The sequence below is a fragment of the Colobus angolensis genome, unplaced genomic scaffold (assembly GCF_000951035.1).
Source record: "Colobus angolensis palliatus isolate OR3802 unplaced genomic scaffold, Cang.pa_1.0 Scaffold17, whole genome shotgun sequence".
Taxonomy (NCBI): Eukaryota; Metazoa; Chordata; class Mammalia; order Primates; family Cercopithecidae; genus Colobus; species Colobus angolensis.
The window spans coordinates 16,239,531-16,259,727 of NW_012114821.1; the positions used below are offsets into that span (position 1 = coordinate 16,239,531).

The following is a 20,197-nucleotide window of genomic DNA, read 5'->3' on the forward strand; positions in this document are numbered from 1 at the left end:
GAGCTACTGTGCCCGGCTAACATCTCCTGATTTTTAAAAGCTTTAAATCATTTCCTTTTTTGTTCACATGCTGTCCTGGTAGAATAAAAGCCATCTGTCTGTGGGCTGGAACTGGCCACAGGCCACTGGTTTGTGACCCCTGGCCTGAGCAGGACTGTCAAGCACATGCTTTGTTCTTTACATGGTCATCTGCCTCACTCGAGCTGTGAGCTCAGAAACCACAGGAGTAAAACGTAGAGGAGCTGTCTTGCATCCTCAGAACTATCTGGACAAATGGCAGAGCTTCTCGACACAAGAAATCCCTTCCTGCATATCCTTTACCCAGACGTGCTTAAATAGTGTGTTTCTTCCACCCACCCTCAGACAAATCCTCCACGCTTTACCAGGCAGCCTGCTCTGGATTGAAATGGCAGCATTCTTGCATACAGAGACTGTAAATTATGTTTTAATGACAGTACAGAATAGTGTAAAAGACACATGCTTGAGAATGAGACAACCACACGCTACCTACATAACCTTGGGCAAAGTACTTATAAATCTCAAGGCCCCGTTTTCAACTATAAAATGAGAATGGCAGTACCTGAAGGATAGGACTGTTATAAAAATTAAATCATATAATGTGTTGAGCAAAGTTGCCACTTAGATATTTTTCTCTTCATATATATCATTATTATTATTACTATAAATATTATTAATACTTAGGACAGAATTAGAGTTCTGTAACCAGCTAGCCCAGCAACTGGGGGCAAGTCACAGAATCTCTCTGAGTTTGTTCCCTTTTCCAAAAAAAAAAAAAAAGAAAGAAAATACCTAGATCACAAAGCTCTTGTTCATTCTTGTCAGTAATGACATCTTAAGGGGGACTAGCAAAGTTTGTGGCCTACTGTAGCTCTCAATAAATACTTTTTATGAATAGATCGTTGCTATAGATATGTCTTTATCAGCACCACTCAACAGTGTCAGCGATGTGCTCATGGTTACTTTCCTGCAAGGTATCAAGCTGTGCAAGCTTTTCTGGGGAAGTTAGGATGATGTCCAAGTACTCATTTTCCAAATCAGCGATGTGCTGGCACTGTGCCTGGACATCCAGCCTGCAGTGGATGTCAGTAGACGATCACTTTGGAGCACCTGTCTCTTTAATTTTGAAATGGAGCCAGTGTGTTTTTTCTCCACCAAGATTCTGGGACTAGTAGGGAGGCCCTTAGGGAGGCCCTTAGAGACTCCTTAATCTCTTAAAGATACTAAACTGAATCCTTGCATAGATATTCAACTGAAATCTGAGGTTGGGATAAAGTCCATTTAAACTTTTAAAGTTCTCTCTGTGGAACTGGACAAAGCTCTTAAACATTTTATGGATCCCTAGGCAGCTACTTAAAGCAACCGTGGCTCCCTGAGAGCCAGGCACAGCAGTGAGTTGTGAAAACACAGCAAAACACAGCTTGATAGATTTCATCCATTCACTTAGCATCTAATCTGCCACAGGCTCATGTCATCTCCTGTATTGTTTCTTTACATGTCTATTTGACTTTTCGTGAGACTACATCTGGCCTCCCCAATCAAAGTGAGGGGCCCCAGAAGTAAGACCATGGCTTCGGTGTCACAACAATCATTGACTCATATGAGAAGGTAGAATTTTTCAAATAAATACTCTATACATCTTCCACCTTGATTTTTGCTACCGTTCATTAATTGAATACATTTATTATTATTATTCTTGTTGTTGTTGTTTTGTCTTCCACTTATAGATGAGGAAACTCAAGCTCAGCAAAATTAAATGACTTTGCAGAAAACACTATTTGAGAAAGTGGCAGGGCTAAGTTTTGACACAAACCAGTCTACATCAAAGCCAGTGCTTAAAGCTATTGGATAAGACAACACCACTAACACCACTTAAGATGTGTCTTGGCCAATTTGGTATTGCTGTAAATGAATACCACATACTGGGTAACTTACAATGAACAGAAATTTGTTTGGCTTATGGTTCTGGAGTTAGGAAGTCCAAGAGTATGGTGCCAACATCTTGCAAGGGCCTTCATGCTGTGTCATCCCACGGCAAAAGGTGGAAGGACAAGTGAGTGCACAAGACAGAGAGAAGATGGGGGCTGAACTTGTCCTTTTGTCAGGTGCCTACTCCTGTGATAACTAACCCACTCCCGTAATATTGACATTAATCTCTTCATAAAGGCTGAGCCCTCATGACCTAACCATCTTTTAAATGCCCCATCTCTCCACACTGTTGCATTGGGCATTATGTTTTCATCACATGCACTTTGAGGGACATATTTAAATCATAGCAATATTTCAGGAAGATTTTTTGTGTAATATTGAGGTAGCTGGGATGTAGTTTGTTATAGCTATCTGATAACTGGGATGGAGCCTTTTTTGGGACTCAAATCTGCATCATCATGCGTTAAAGTGGTTTCATCTCTAGTACTAGCCTAAGGGGAACTGGTCCTCTGGCTTTCATAGCCTCTCCTTTGCTAGATTTCTTTTTATAATTACAAAAATCACTAACATTCTTATATTCACAGACTCATCTACAGAGGATATGAGTCTCAGGTAAATGCAACTGTAGATCTGTCTCCAATCTTATATTCTTATATAAAATTACAGAAAATGATTATTAATAAGAATAGATGATTATAAAGGTAGAAAAAAACCCTACATGTGTTTAAAGGAAATGGATGGTACAGGCAGAGGCTAGCTTTCTTTTGTTGATGGAGTCACTCAGCTGAGAGTTATATCAGCTACTAATGTGTGTGTGTGTGTGTGTTTTGCCATAGTTGAAGAAATTTCTTCCATCTGACCCTTATTGCCTGTCTCTCATGATCCCTCAGCAGCCTTAGTTGTAACAGATTAGGAGGCCTCAGATTTATCCATTAAATCATCAATTCTGTGAATACCTACTGTGGGTAAGGCATTTACCAGAAACTAGCAATCTAGATATATAAAGATAAATTAGTTAAACGAGTTGGGAAGTCTCTGTCCACACAAAGTTTCAGACTTTTTAAAGTCATAATCAGCTTAATTATGGTAATCATCTCACAATGTATATGTATATCAAATCATGTTGTATACCTTTAATAAATATTTCCTTTGTCAATTACACTTCAATACAGCTGGAGAAAAGTTTCTGGTCAATTAGAATTGTTATCAGTTTGTACAGTATTGACCAATTACAAGCAGGGTAATAAAAGATTACAGATGGGGAGACTGAAGCACAGAAAAGAAGAGCTATCCCATGGTCACACAGTTAACAAATCTGGACCCTGAATGTGAACTCAAGTCACCCCTGGGACATCCAGTGGCATTTCTATCACACCGTGCTGTCTCTTAGCTATTCAATAAAGATTTTTTGGAAGAATGCATGGGCTTAGCAGCTGAGAAGTGTGGAGGCAGTGGCAAGAGAAGAGATGAGGGAAGTGAAGTCATCTAAGCTTTTGAAGCTGAGCTTTGCTGGCACTGAAACCCAATGCATCAGGAAGCTACAGGATATATGTAAAGACAGAGGGCGGAGCCCCTCTTCTGCACACAACTGTACCTTTGAACAGTATATTTTCCACATATTTCCCCAATTAACTTTTCAGAAGTGAGAATGTACATTAATGAAACTGCAAGTTTATACTTCCCACTAGTAAAAGGAGATTTGAAGAAATGGATAATAAACCCTTTGAGAGCTATTAAAATGCAAACAAGAAGAGAATGGGAGAGACTGATGGAAGTTAGAAGAGATAATCTTTCTAATTTCCTCTGTACTGGGCACTCAAACGTTTCCTGAATGAATCATTTGGCTCTTCAAAAAAAGAGATTTGGAAGGATGTCTACATCCCAGAGCTGTGCCAGTTCCATGACCACCTCTTTTCATCTTGCAAGGAAAAAATGCCGTAGCACCTCATTGAGGGTGCAGTGTTGCTATTAAAGGAGGAACTGACAAGCCATTGAGTGAAGAACACTGAAGAGTTGGCTCAGCTCCCACAGAGTTCAAGCAAGCATTCAAAAGGAGGTGGCTGAATAGATTACTCAGCATCTATATCCTTAGACTAGAAGCAGCCCAGTGATTGTGGGGGATAATGTTATACCACTGTGTTTTATTCTTGAATTAGTTAATGTCTTAATCATTCCCTGACAACAGACAATAGCATCCAGAACTCTAAGGGACCTTAAAGATCAACTGTTAATGTCCTTTTTTTTTTTTACATGGAAAAACAGAGGCAGTATGTAGCAAAGGCACTATCTTACCTTTGGATATTCACCAAGTTCTTGGCAGAGTTAGAACTGGAATAAAGGTTTCTTCACTGGTGTCGCAGTAAACTGTATTTTTACTCCAAATGCAAATATTAAAATTTTCAATATTCTTTTATATTTTCTCTGCTTTCCGTAGGACTTACCACAGTGTATAATACATAGCAAACTCTACCAAATAGATCAAATGATGGGAACACCAATGTTCAAACGTTTTTTGTTTGAAAGAAAATTACAGAGATTATCTAGGGCAACTCCGTCATTTTCACATGATTGTCTAAAGGTCTGGAAAGTAGAAATAGCTTAAACCCCATCTCTACTAAAACATACAAAAAATGAGCTGGGCGTGGTGGCGGGTGCCTGTAGTCCCAGCTACTCGGGAGGCTGAGGCAGGAGAATGGCATGAACCCGGGAGGCGGAGCTTGCAGTGAGCTGAGATCTGGCCACTGCACTCCAGCCTGGGTGACAGAGCGAGACTCCATCTCAAAAAACAAACAAACAAACAAACAACAACAAAAAAAAGAAATAACGTGTAGAGAGCCATACAGTCAATTAATAGAGAGCTCTGTCTTATAGCTAGAATGTAGTATCCTGATCTTAAAGCAAATGTTAGCTGATGGATAATGTTTTCCTTCATCACAACACAAATGCTGTCATATGATGTGTTCATTTTACCATAGTTGTTTAACAGAGAAAATGAGACATTTCCAATCAAAAGACTTTCATTTGCCTCTTCAATGATAATATCTTTTCATAAAAGTCTCTGAATATGTCAGACAAAAGTTTCTGCTAGTAAATCAGGTTCTTCATGCAGAATCTAGAGGCATGCTGAAGTCAGTCACATAGTATAGTAGAAATATTATAGAAGAAGAAATAAAGTAATGAGGCGACAGTGTATTAAATATTGAATGCCCAGTTTGGGGATATACAAATAGAGATACACAGAAAGAAAAAAACTGTGGGCTGCGAAACATAGTCTGCAGTAATCAACATATAAACAATATTAGGAATCTTCATCTTAGAATATAAAGAATGAGATGAATCAGATGACCTGAACCAAATTCTAGTCTTAAAGAAGAAAGCAAAAGTCTTTTACTGAAAAAAAAAAAAAAAAGAAAAAAACAGAGATTGTAATAGTGGTCATATAAAGGGTGGAGAAAATTTGAGAAAATTGGTTGGGGGAAAATGGGAGGAGAAGCTGAACAGAAATCCACAAAGGAATCCCCATAATGAAATGCTTAGTGGATTTCATTAGAGACTCTAAGATTGTGATAGTACTGATCTTCATGGCTGGGGCACCTTCTGTAGCCTGCATGGTACCTGGGTGGGCAAGTGGAAATGTAGCCTAAGGACATTAAAGATTCTCTGGAGATGTGGCAAGGAACCTAGGTTTCATATGGGTTCATAGGAAATAAAGAGAGAGATTAGAGTTTTTCTTGAGAAAAGGGAAAGTTTCAGAGACTCAAAATGCAAAGTAGGTTTGGTGAAAACACTGAAGAGAGAAATATCAAAGGAGAGGGAGTTATAGTCCGAGACTGAAAGGCTGACATTTCCTGTCTTAGAAATGGGAAAATGTATTTCAGAAGAGGAGTGGTTTCAGCTGTCTCTGATAGAAAATGTTCCTGAAATGGAGTGGATGTGTTGCCTGCTGGAATCAGGAAGGTGAAGGAAAGTTAAAATAAGACAGTGTGATGAATTACCAACATGGATGCCAAAGTTGCTAATGACATTAGACCTGTGATGTGATGCCTGGCAAAAGTCCTGTTGAATTATAGCCATTGTCAAGAAAGTAGTAAATGCCGGCAAGGAAGAAGGTAGCGGAGTGACCGACGAGAATGGAAGAAAGCTGGTACAAATTCCTGCTCTATTACCCCTTGATGGAAGGGGGACCTGGCTGGAGACATCGCAAGTCAATACAAATCAGCCCTTGTTAGGGCTCTTATAGTTCAGAAGGAGGCCTGGGGCATAATTACACTGAATGACAATACGAATCTATTCCAATGGGAAACTTTGTTATTATTATTATTTTACAGAAGTTACCAGCTCCTCAATAGCTCTTTAAAAAAGATGATCTATGTTGATAAGTAGGATAAATGATTGCAGTACACTACGGCAGAGGGTGAAACTTGTGAATTCAAGAGTTTTTGCCTATTGTTTTAGTCAAGGTCCTCCAGGGAAACAGAACCAATACGATTTATAGAATGAGGAACTGGCTCATAGGATTATGGAGGCCCAGAAGCCCAGCCATCTTCCATTTAGAGACCCAGGAAAGCAAATATTATAGTTCAGCCCAAGTCTGAAGGCCAGGGAACAGGAGAATTTGATGATGCAAATCCAAATCTGAGACATAAAATCCTGAAATATTCCAGCTCATGCAGTAGGGTAGGAAAAAATAGGGATGAATTCCTCTTTCCCCAACCTTTTTTTCCATTCAGGCCCTCAATAGACTGAATGATGCCCGACCATATTGAGGAAGGCAATATGCTTTATTGTGTCCACTGATTCAAATGCTAATCTCATCCACAAACATCCTCACAGACATATCAGAAACAGTGTTTAATCTGGGCACCCCATGGCCCACTCAAATTGACATGTAAAATTAACCATCGCACCTACATGTCAGCTACTGCTCACTTTCTTCTTCTTTTTTTTTTTTTTGAGAAAGCCAGCTGACTCTTTATTGCTTTGGGGGCAGGGGGCTCAGGAGCTCTTGGTGGGGAGGGTCCGCTTCCTCTTCACCATCACAGGCTTCTGGCTGCGCAGGGTGGCGCTGGCCCTGCAGATGGCTGCCATGCGCAGGTCGGAGCGGTACTTGTTCTTGCGGATCATGTGTCTGCTGCTGCTGAGCGTGGCGCGAGCATTCTCGTTGATGGTGGTCCGCACATAGGGCGTGGCAGGCTTCCGCTGGCCGGTTCTCCGCGTAATGACCACCACGACACCTTTGCCGTCGGCTGCCGGCTCCACGGCCACAGTCATGCGGTGAATCAGCCCGTTGTAGCGGAAGGAATAGCGGGCCTTCAAGTTATTGGGCTCAGTACTGTAGGTCTGCTTATTCCTCTTGATCAGGAAACTGGAGCAGTTCCACACGACCATCCATTGCAGATGCGCAGACATGGCGGCGGCTCCTCTCGCAGCGGGCGACCTGAGACGGAAAGAGTACTGCTCACTTTCCACTAGTTTAGACCTTTAGGCCTTTTCCAAATACAAAGATGATCCCCACCACACCACCAAACACACATACACAAAAACCTTTTGCAGACGCATTATTTAGACTATAGAAACAGCTTTCGATTGTTTTTGAAATCCTATGTCTTACCCTTAGACATAGATTTAGTCTAAGGACCAAATCCATGTGGGCAAATGAAAATTCTTCAGTATTTGATAATGGATTGAGCAAATTTCAAAGAAAAGGAAGTGCTATATAAAGGCAGATAGTGATTTGAGATTGTCCACGAAGAAACATAGAACTTCTATCTGCCCAGTGTTCAATGAACTAAGAATGGGGGATGGGGTGATGGAGGTACGGAAGGAGAATGAGTGCTCCTCCAGAGACCCGGGGAGGAGCAAATCTTTTGGTAGATTTCTTTTGGGGACAGGAGGTGGGGAATTTACTTGTTTAGACTCAGTTTTTTTTTTCACACTAAAGAATTTGAGAGAATGTCTAGAGAGGAAAGGCTTTAAGCAGGGAGAAAATGAGAGGGGCTTACCTGTGAGGGGAGATCTTTGAACATCAGGACCAAGAGCTATGAAGAACTGGCTCTCCTGAACTTTCTAAGTAAATGAAGCCTGGGTGGACTAGTGGCCAGTTGTCTTCCATCTTTGTTCAGAGTTCCAAATGCAATGTTTGCTGAGGAGTTACATGATTCTGCAGAAAATGTAGCCTGAGAGCCCACTGGAAGTGACCAGAGAAGACCGTGAACTTGGCAGGAGAGTTAAGAGAGGACATTCAGTGGCTGTTGATGTGGTTCCCTTCCATGGTTTTTGTTTTTGTTTTTTTGAGATGGAGACCCAGGCTGGAGTGCAGTGGCATGATTTTGGCTCACGGCAACCTCCACCTCCTGGGCTCAAGCAATTCTCCTGCCTCAGCCTCCCGAGTAGCTGGGATTACAGGCATGTGCCACCATGCCCAGCTAATTTTTTTTTGTATTTTTAGTAGAGATAGGGTTTCATCACATTCGCCAGGTAGTCTTGAACCCCTGACCTCAAGTGATCCACCCGCTTGGACTCCCCAAGTGCTGGGATTACAGGTGTGAACCACTGTGTCGGGCCCTTTCCATGTTTTTTCCAGGGGCCTTGTGGTGGCCTGGAGACCCAAGTGCTCATCTGATGGGACTACACATCTTCTGGATTATATTGATTAGAGAGAATGATAATGTTTAGTGTTGGTCTTTCCCCTAAATTCTAAGCTTCAAGTGAACAGAGGCAGCTCCTTTCTTATTCCTTGTGTTTTAAATATAGTAGATGCTCAAAAAATTGCCTGCAGTTAGTTGAATAAATAAGAATACAAACAAGTACAGTAATAAATTACCCTTATTGAACTTTTTCTATGCATCCAGAAGTCTTCTAAGTATTTACACTCATTAACACAATTAATATTCACTATGATCCTGAATGAATACATGTTAATGCTAAGCATAATATGAGTTTACTTTATTAGAGGAAATCTTGCTTTGAAATAAAGATGCCAGTTCGTTGTGAGAAAAGCTTTACACACACACTTGTGTGTGATACACACACGTGTTCATTACCATGTTTTGCTTTTTTGTATATTGATAAATCTGGAAAGAGAGAAATATACTTACTAAATATATGAGAAGTAGTTGATACAGTTTTCTGTTTTTCTCTAAATATTAGAATTTGAACTTGACTTGTTTTTACAATGTGGAACATCATTTGTGTAATACATTGTGAGTCTTGTGCCTGTAACCCTGTTTTACTCTTCATAGTAAATAGGTATGCCAAAGGAACCTTGAGGAGTTTGGAGGAGTCTTTCCTGCTGGGGTGACACTAGTACTGGGTGGAAGAGGCAAGATCCATGGCTAGGTTGAGGGAGCAGCTGTTCTTTGTCATGTATACACAAGGGCACAGCTTGGCCGTTGCCAGTGCACAGCTTCCGTGTGAGAGCACAGATATCCTTGATTTATTTTGAATGTATTTTTGCCCTATTTGATGAAACAATTGACTTATTAACCCTCACCTCTCTGTACCAACCGCAAATGGGATACTATAAAAACAGATAAACATGCAAAACCCTATATTGTATTAATTAAAAACTGTGTTTGTTGTTCAACTCTGCTATCTAGGTACTGACTTAGGGATGTTAGACCGGGGCAGAATGTTATAAAGGAGGCACATGAAACTGATTTTAAGGTGCATTTGTTATCTGGAGTTTTGGTCTTTCCTTTTTTGCAAATGTGTTTCCCCTCTAAACGTCTCTATCCTTGAGAAGTGCTTGAAATGAAAGCCAGTTCTTGCTAGATTTGCAAAACTGCAGCACAGGCGGGCAAAGCCCCTGGGAGAGGCCATCTCATCCATCAGGCCCACTGGCTTTTGAAAGGAGAAGCCTGTGAGTAGTCAGGATGATGAATCCCAAATGGCTGGCAGCAGCCACATTGTGTACACTGGAGGATGCCAATACATACTGTGGTAATGCTTGGCGTGCACATCGATGCCAGGATCCTTTGAGAGATCAGCTCTTCCTGATATTGAAATAATGCACACACAGATAATGTACGGACTGTGCTCTGCCTCCCTAGGCAGATCACAACACCCAAATGCAGCAGAACAAAAGTGGGGAAGACATGTGAGAGGCCAGGTATTTTAATAAGCAAATTGGTGAGTTTCTCTGCTATTGAGTTGTTGCTATAGCAAAGAAACTCAGCATTAGAAAGGTCTTTGTGCTAACCTCTTGCATCCCCTCTGCTTGTGATCCAAGTCAACCCACTGATTCAATTGGACAAATTTATGGAACACCTGGTATGTGGCAGGCACTGGGCTTACTGCTGTGGCTAACCTATGAGACAAACAAACACGGTCTCTCTTATCAGGCTTGAAATATACAAAGAAAAATTTACAGTGCAGTGTAGTGATTATTATGAAATTCCTGAACTGGACAGCCAAAGAAACATAGCTGAGTAAACATAACCTGCCTGCTTCTGGCTGCATAGTTGTGTGGTCACTAAATTTCACTCCTGGCTGGTATTCTATTCCTAGAGCTGTCATAATAATGACCCTAAACTGGATGACTAAACACAACAAAAATATTCTCTCACATTTTTAGAGTCCAAAGGTCTGAAATCAAGATGTTGGCAGGGCTGCGTTTTCTCTGAAGGTTTTAAGGAAAACCTTTCTCTGCCTATTCCAGCTTCTGGTGGCTCCGGGCATTCACTGGCTTGTGACAGCATAACTCTAATTCCTGTCAGCTTCTTCACGTGGCCTTCCTCTCTGTTTAATTCTCTGTGTGTACTGTCTCCTTTTCTGATAAGGACAACAGTCCTTGGATTTAGGGCCCACCCTAATCCAGTATGACCTCATCTTAACTTAAATACATCTACTAAGAACCTATTTCCAAATACGACCCCATTTTGAGGTTCCAAGGATTTAAACTTGACCATTTCTTTTTAGGGGACAGAATTCAACCCATTACGCAGCCTAAGATTTTTAACATTTTACCATTGTCTTTCTCCAGCCCTGGCTGTCTTTTTGGGCAATTGACCTGCTTGATGCTCCACCCTTTTGAAATGTTTGGAACTTGGCTTTTACCTACCTGTGTCTCTTGGTGCTTTGAGTTGCTCTGTGTGAAAGACTTTTTCCTTCTCAAAGGTGATTAGTGGCTCATCTGATGCGAGTATGGGAGGCAGGTCCACCTCAGACCCTGGGGGGAGACCAGACCCTTGCAGAGGATTGTTAAAGAAAGCGAGTAAGGAAGACTGACAGGTTCATGTGACCTTAACAGCAACATGTAGTGAGAAGCTGTCCTCTGAGGAGGGGGAGCCTTTTGGAAGGACTCTATCTCTACCCCTTTGAGGGTGCCCCCATTTTGCCTAAAAACCCATAATACACAATGCATTGTAAACTCCTGATTATTTCAAAACTTCCAAAATTTTTTAGGAGTTGACTCTTTCCATTTGGTGGAGATGGCAAGCAGCTAACTATAGCAACGAAATCTCCAAATGTTACTATAGTAATGCAGGGAAGAAAACAACGTATTTGCCTGATAAACCAGGCTGAAGCCAGTCAGAATGTTGTTTTTCTAGGATTCATTTCCACAAACCCTCAAATCTGCAAAGCTTAGGGATGTCTAAAATCTTCTCCAAGATTTTAGCAAATGCCCAAGAACTAATAACCATATTTTCATATCCTACCTCTGAATTAGTCCCATGTAAACCTAAAATCAGAACTAAGCCTCTGTACCACTTTCTAAAAGAAACCTAGCATCAGATTACAATTCATTGTAAGGGGTTATGGCACTGAGCACATAGAATTCCTCCTCCTTTCTCTCTGTCTTCCCCTCACTCTTTTTCTCTCTCCTTCTCACCCTCGGTCTCTTTGCTCTCGAGCTCCTTGCCTCCTATAAAGCCGATGGCTTCTCTGTCTCTGAAGCCACAGCATGAATCCTTTTTACATGCCTTAGGAATCACCTACTCCAAGGGGACTTTTTTTCTATATGTTTTCACGATACCAACTTGTCTTTCCATAACAGGAGCATCCTACCAGATACTAAAAGAATAAACATTTTCTCCATCTCATTATCCTAAGATAAGAAGCCAGTATAATTTTAAGGGCTTAATGTGTAGGCTCTGATAATGATACTTTACCACCTGTTGCTATCTTCCCTCTAACAACTTGTTGTTCCCTTTTTACAAGGAATAGGAGTTTTAAAGACCTCTGTGGCATTTATTTGTATTTTGGCAATTTGGGAGTTAAATACTTAGAAAACATGATTTTATCAGTCCCCCTTTAAACTTTAAACTGTCTGAAATATGAATACAAAGCAAAGATGCATTAGACTTCAGTTATTTTTTATTTATTTGTTTGTTTGTTTGTTTATTTATTTATTTATTGGCTTGGAAAACCGGCATCTCCCAGAGTTACATTAACAGCAATTCACAGTCCTCATGGTATCTGTTGCCTCCTGGGCTTTATTTCAACACCAGAACATATGTCAGTAACCTCCATTGAGGAATGCCAAGTCTCTTATAATAAGGGTGTTCTGTTACCAGAAGAAGGGTTAATATATTTGCCCACAATGAGGCAGGACAGTGCAGAACAGTCGTTCTTAATTCTGACTGCACATTCAAATCATTGGAGGGCAAGGGAGCTTTTAAGACACATTGATCTCCTTGGCCCACCCACAGAGATTCTAACTTAATTGTTCCGGGGTGGGGCTCAGAATTTGGGCTTGTTTTAAAACTCTCCAAGAGATTCTCACGTGCGGCGGAAAAAACCCTGGCATGGCACAGTGCATCTCAAACTTGACGCTGTGCGTGATTCTGACTTGGTAGGTGGGCCTAGGGACAACCCCGACATTCTGTGTTCCTGTTCAGCTCCTACATCGTGTTCATGTTTGGGGTTTTCAGGACCACACTTGGAGTAACAAGAGCAGACTAAAATTGGTGTTATCTTGAATATTGGACAAACCTACGTCTGAGAATTGATTTATCATTTGGTTTTGTCCATATTTTACTATAAAGCACTGAACTTTAATCCTGTCTTCTGTAAAGCAGAAATAAAACGTGTTGCATTTAAGGATTAATGTACACAAGCAAAAGTATTCTAAAAGGCAACTGGCAAAGGGCCTGGCACTCAGTGGCTACAGAAAAACTGCTTCCATTTCACTTTGTTCCTCTCCACCTTCCCAAGCACCTCCAACCTTCAAAAAGGCAAAGTTGTTACCTAAAAAGCAATTGTTATGGGAACGTTATCCTTTGGCAAAAAAGGAATGGAGGGTATCAGTAACCAACATAGCTTAGTGTGGACTGGTGTGTTAGCTCATGCCTGTAATCTCAGTACTTTGGGAGGTTGAGATCGGAGGATTTCTTGAGCCCAGGAATTCAAGACCAACCTGGACAACACGGCAAGACTGCATCTCTACTTAAAAAAGTAAATAAATAAAAAATAAAAAGGTAGCTTAGTGACTACTAACCCAGGAGTCTGGGAAACAAAACCAAACTTGAGGTTACAGTTTTAAGTGGAAATCTTTACATTTTTGAAATATAACATCTACTCAAAGCCAAGCTCCTTGCCTTTGATTATATTGGTCCTCTCATCTAGAATGTTCTCTTTCCTCTCCATTACAAATTAGAGCCCCTAGATCCCTAGTTCCAAATTAAAATTATCATTTAAAGGTAGGGAGAGTCAACTAGGCAGGTATTTTAAGGGGATAGAGTATATGGATTATAACAGTGGATCCAGCTACTGGAACATGCCACATCAATCTGGAAAAGATGTTTGAGGCCAGAGTTTTAACACCAGATGGAGTTGGAACCATATGCTGTAGGCAATGGGAAGGCCTGAAGGGTTTGGTAACACGGAATAAGTGTAGCGTTTTTGAAATGTTAATATGCTTGAGTTGGGGGTGGATCAGAAGAATGAAAATGGGAGAGGAGCAGAGAAGTAAATGTCACTCCTTTGTTCACATTTACTGATACTAATTGTGTGGGGGGCACCATGCTTGATGGAGGAAATGTATGGTCAGTAGACAAGTATTTTTCTTGCTCTCGTGACATTTTCATCTACTATGAACTTCTATGACTGAGACAGAGAGTAACCAGTGATTGACTATAATTAGGACAAGTGTCTAAAGGAAAAACATAAAGTGCAATGAGAATAAAATAACAAGGAAATCTGACCTCTTGAGATCAGGAAAGTCTACCCTTGAAAATGACTATCAAATGCTTTCAAGCTGAGCCCTTACCTATTACAAGTGCTCTCTATAGGTGGGGTGGAGGTGCGGGGTGAAGTATGAGATGTATTATCTACATCCTGACTGCCACTTACTAGGTGAGAGACTGGACAAGTTATGTTTCCTCTCTTATAAAAAATATATATATTGTTTGTTACACACAACTTCAAGGAGTGCTGTGATGCTAAATGAGGCAATCCTTTGTTAACAGCACAGTGCTTGGTACATAACGAAACTCAAAAGTGGTAGATACCAGGCCTTGTTTTTCAGTTCCACTTACTGAGCACCTATGTCTCTGTTGCAGAAACAGTAACTGCAGATTGATTATTCATCTGGTGCCCCACCTTCCAGTCCCTTTTGGAGGAGCGTGTGGTTGGTTCTGGTTGTGAGAAGACTGCCATGTGTCATCTCTGGATGGATTTGCCCCTCTTTTTCCCCTCTGTGTTGACTATGTGGCCAGGTGTTGAGATATTAGGGATTTCAGTTGGGTCCCTGTATTTACTATGTGGGGCACAGTCTCAACCCCCTCCATAAACCTCATTCAACATGTAGCTTGAACAGGAGTAATTCTTGTTTAAACAAGTCATTTTAAAGGGATAGATTTTTTTTTATTATTATTATACTTTAAGTTCTAGGGTACACGTGCACAATGTGCAGGTTTGTTACATATATATACACATGTGCCATATTGGTGTGCTGTACCCATTAACTCATCATTTATATTAGGTATATCTCCTAATGCTATCCCTCCCCCCAACTCCCTCCCCACAATAGGACCTGGTGTGTGATGCTCCCCTTCCTGTGTCCAAGTGATCTCATTGTTCAATTCCCACCTATGAGTGAGAACATGTGGTATTTGGTTTTCTGTTCTTGCGATAGTTTGCTGAGAATGATGGTTTCCAGCTGCTTCCATGTACCTACAAAGGACACAAACTCATCCTTTATTATGGCTGCATAGTATTCCATGGTGTATATGTGCCACATTTTCTTAATCCAGTCTGTCACTGATGGACATTTGGGTTGATTCCAAGTCTTTGCTATTGTGAATAGTGCCGCAATAAACATATGAAGTTAGCTATCTCGAGCGTCTGTGTGAAGAGACCACCAAACAGGCTTTGTGTGAGCAACAAGGCTGTTTATTTCACCTGGGTGCAGGCGGGCTGAGTCTGAAAAAGGAGTCAGCAAAGGTGATGGGATTATCATGAGGCGGTGGAGTTAAGAGCAATGTTTTGGGGGCAGGGGGTAGATCTCACAAAGTACATTCTCAAGGGTGGGGAGAATTACAAAGAAACTTAAGGATGGGGGAGATTACAAAGTACTTCGATCACTTAGGGTGGGGCAGAAACAAATCACAATGGTGGAATGTCATCAGTTAAGCTATTTTTACTTCTGTGGATCTTTAGTTGCTTCAGGCCATCTGGATGTATCGTGCAGGTCACTGGGGATATGATGGCTCAGCTTGGGTTCAGAGGCCTGCCTATCTTTGCTGAAAGAGTGCCCAACACCAAGAATTTTTCATATGTTTTTACATCATAAATATTACAAAGTAAAAATTATAGAATATACTTTAATGTATTAAAGTAGTATAAGTTCAGAATCTATTGCATTTATACAAAGTAAGATAAATGACTGAAGGAAATGAAATTTTAAGCCCGTGTTAAAGGAGGTAACAGTAAGCCTTGAGAAAACAAACCTTTACTTATTGTTGCTGTTTGTGCAATAACTTGACACCAAACACAGGAAACATTGGAAGAAAGGGAGACAACATTTTGTGCTTTTAGAAGAAATCGCTTTGCATCTCATGATGCTTTTGGTCTTTGCGAAGTGTCTGGACTTGAATGTAATTTGTAGCTTCACTCGACAGCTTCCCAACCCCTCCCCGCTGACATGTAATCACAGACTCGGGTTTGTTCAATTTCTCCTTTAGAAGTGGATCTACCGCTCTTCTGACTACTGAGTTACCGCTTGAAGTGCTCTTGCCCTTGTCTTCAGCCATATCTCTAGGTAATGCTTTCTGCTGCTCTTCTCTTGGGCTTCTTGATTTGCCGTGGATACAGCTCAGGATTGCAGGGGTGGTACAGGCTGCAGGTTTTGTGCCATGGTGCTCAGCAGGTGAAAGACAGAGCGACTGCTTCCTTGGGAAACATCACGTAATAGACCTGTATCTTTGCCCCCTCTCCCTCCTTCCACCCCTCCCATTGGTTGTTTGTGGTGGATACGGACATATTCAGGTCAGGTATGGAGAATTCTTCTTCCTTTACTTGATGCAAAAATCTTCAAACAGGATTTCTGTCAAGCTCCTCTATTCTACATCTCCTGAGCATTATGAAAGCAGCTTCAACATCAACTTGTGCTCAGATGATAGTGTTTTGATAAGCTTCTGATAGTGTGTGATTCATATATTTCCCTTCCTATGTAAATACTAAGCATTTTCTAAGTATCTGCTTCAGTGAAAAGATCTTCTCCAGCATAAAAAAGAAAAAAGAAAAAAACAAAAAAAAAAGAAAAAGAAAAAACTATTCACTACCTCTTAACTTGAATATAAGTAACTTAACGTTTGATATGTGGACACTGGGGTCTTTTTCTTTGCAATTATCTTTTATGGCTAGGTTGCAAAAGAAAAGGAGTTGAGTGATAGAGGACTGGCTGGATGCTAATTTTGGCTTGGCCACCAAGTAAGATAGAATCATCTGTTTGTTTAATCATTCTTTTATCCTGAACACCGATGATGTCTCAGAGACAGATCTAAATATCAGGGATACTGCAGCAAACAAAAAACGTAGCTGCTTCAGGAATCTTTCATTCCCTGGTGGGGACAAACTGTAAACCGGGGTCTCTCAACTTCAGTATGAATCCAGGGTTGGGCACGGTGGCTCAAGCCTGTAATCCCAGCACTTTGGGAGGCCGAGACGCGCGGATCACGAGGTCAGGAGATCGAGACCATCCTGGCAAACATGGTGAAACCCCGTCTCTACTAAAAAATACAAAAAACTTAGCTGGGCGAGGTGGCGGGTGCCTGTAGTCCCAGCTACTCTGGAGGCTGAGGCAGGAGAATGGCGTGAACCCGGGAAGCGGAGCTTGCAGTGAGCCGAGTTCGCGCCACTGCACTCCAGCCTGGGAGACAGAGCGAGACTCCTCTCAAAAAAAAAAAAAAAAAAAAAGAATCCAAATCACCTGCAGGTGACTATTAAGACACATTTCCTAGCTCTGGGGTCCAAGGATTTCCATTCAAAAAGGTTTTCAGGTGATGGCCATGGCCCAGAAAACACCCTCTGAGAACAACTGATATAAACAAATAAATGGGAAAATACATAAAATAATGCCAGTTAGTGATGACTGTTATTGTTCGGTTCAGGGTCAGGTTCCAGCCCATGCTGAGGTCCGAAGGGAGTGGGTGGATGAACAGCAGAGAGCTGAAAGAACACTCAGAGGGCTGTAGGTAGGTGAAATATGGCTTTATTCAGCAGCTCTCTCATCAGCAGCTCTCTTACACTGTCTGCTCTGTCTCAGCTGCTTGTCCCAGCCACTCCCACACATAGCTGCATGGCTGGCTCTCCCGACAGGGTCAGCAGCTTAACTCTTTCTCTCTCTGGGCACAAGTGCACCTGTACAGTGTCAGCAGGGCAATTACACCTTTTGTTTGTTTGTTTGTTTGTTTAGATGGAGTCTCACTCTGTCACCAGGCTGAAGTGCAGTGGCGTGATCTCAGCTTACTGCAACCTCCACCTCCTGGGTTCAAGCAATTCTCCTGCCTCGGCCTCCCGAGTAGCTGGGACTACAGGCACGCGCCACCATGCCCAGCTAATTTTTGTATTTTTAGTAGAGACGGAGTTTCACCGTGTTAGCCAGGATGGTCTTGATCTCTTGACCTCGTGATCTGCCCATCTCGGCCTCCCAAAGTGCTGGGATTACAGGGGTGAGCCACCATGGCTGGCCGGCAATTGTACCTTTTACAGAAAATAGTGGCTTATGGCCAAGGGATGGCCTTCCCATGTTATGGCTACATGGATGTGATAACAGGTAGAGTTATATGCCTGCACTCTAAACTGGCTGAGTCATGCAGGATGCTTACCTCAGCCTATGCTCTCTTGGCCACAGCACAACCGTGTTCCTTACACTCCACACCCTAGGCCGAGGGAGACATAGGCATTGGATACGTAGGTTATACACATAAGCTTTGGGTGCATAAGCTTGATAGACATACACAGGCTCTATACACAAGTGTTGGGCACAAGGGTTTGATATGCAGTCTTGGCACACAGGCCTTACAGTTATGAAGCCAAATCGCTCAGGGAAAGAGAACCAAGGACAATGCAGTGCAGCATGTGCTGCTCTTTTAGGTTAAAGCTTCAGAAAAGGCCTATCTCCTGACTGAAGTGAGGGAACAGGGTTTTTGGGTATCTGGGAAGACAATTTCAAGAAGAGCAGAAGCACATGAGGAAGCCTGGGCTTGGAGCTGCTGGGTCTGGCTGCTGTCATCCTAGTGGCTCTGTGCCCTGAGGATGCCACATATGTGTACCACTGCATTTAACCTGATGTATGGTTGGATTTGTTTTGTGTTTTAGTGCTCTGTAGCAGGGATAGTGCCATTTTCATACTTGAGTGCCCAAAACCTTAATACCAAGAAGTAACTCATTAAGTGAGCCAGGCACTATTTGAATCACTTCAAACCAAATAAACCCATTTAATCCTCATAAAAGCCACAAAACGTACGTCCTGCTGTCATCCCCATTTTACAGACCAGGGAACTGAGGCACAAAGAGTTTAAGTCATTTGGTTAGGATCATAAAGATAGGAAATGGCAGAACCGGGATTTGAGCCCACCTTTCCTAAAGATTGGGTGGATGAATGGATAGATGGATGAGTGAAATGTTGAAATTGAGCCAAGAGGAGTCATCATGGTTTCTATATTTTAAGAGAGGATTTGTAACACAATTGGAACAATTGGAACCAAGAGATGGATGTTTGTCCTGCAGAAGAAGAAAAATGCCCTGGGTGGTGGTGTCCAGGTGAGATGATGCATGTGGGGGCAGGTCTAGAAGGAGTGAGACCAGGTGTGTGGCAAAGTTGCTTGCCCTAGGCAGGTAACAAGCTCCCCCCCTGCATGAAAGTAGGACATGCTTTTGGAAGCTGGAGGGCAAGATAAAACAAATTCAGCAAACCCCTTCCTCTTGAAGGACCCTGACAAGTTGTGTTTTAATCTAATTAATACATTCAGGAAACTGGACCAAGAGGAATGTGATTATTTAATTGTTTTGTTCAAAGGGTACAAAGCAAGCTCTTAGTCTGGGGTCAGGACTCCAAGGTTCATATCAGGTTATTACCAAGGAGGGTTTTGGAACAAGAGTGGCTGATTGATTCTTTCCCGCTGTTACCCTCATTAATTTACAAAGATTCATTGTGTCAGTGCTAATTTGCAGAGTCTGGAACAAAATGTAAAACAGACTCAGACTGATAAGAATTGTTTTGTATCTGCAATTCCATCTTGTTCCTTCCCCTACGTTTTCCCTTATGAAGATTTTCAGGTACATGAATTTCCAGTCTGATTATAATGAACTCTTTTTCCACATGACAAAAGTTGTCTCTACTGATTAAGCAACAAGCAGGAAGTCTATACTTGGCATTTTATTTCCAGCCCAGCAAAAATATGACTCTTCTATTACTCTCCCTATGACCCAGAAAAAGTCATTTAACTTTTATCGCTCAGATTCCCCTTCTGGAAAACCAGGAAAATAAAATGCAAATCTGAACACCTTATACCGACCTCCCCGTTAACATTTTTAAATCACTCCCGTGGTCTGCAAGAGAAGCTTCAGGCTTGATGTTTCCAAACCCTTGATGATTGGCCTCAAACTTCTTTTCTAGTCTCAAATTCTGCCACTGTTCAACAAGTATTGTTATGCCCAGACCGTTTATTCCCCGAAGAAGACCACCAGAGTCCAGAGTCAAAGCCAAGCGGCAAGGATCTTTAATGCAAGTTCGAACTTGGTCCCTCCGTTTCTCAACATACAAGAGGGCCCTGAACAATGCGCGCGCTCGCTTTTTATAGCC

General features: G+C 41.7%; 1 pseudogene across 1 annotated transcript; it reads right to left on the bottom strand.

The window, feature by feature from the left end:
* Window positions 1–6,899: 6,899 nt before the first annotated feature.
* On the bottom strand, window positions 6,900–7,389 carry LOC105509072 (annotated as a pseudogene). The gene has a single exon (XR_001001377.1). The product of XR_001001377.1 is annotated as a 60S ribosomal protein L28 pseudogene (transcript).
* Between the last annotated feature and the right edge of the window lie 12,808 nt (window positions 7,390–20,197).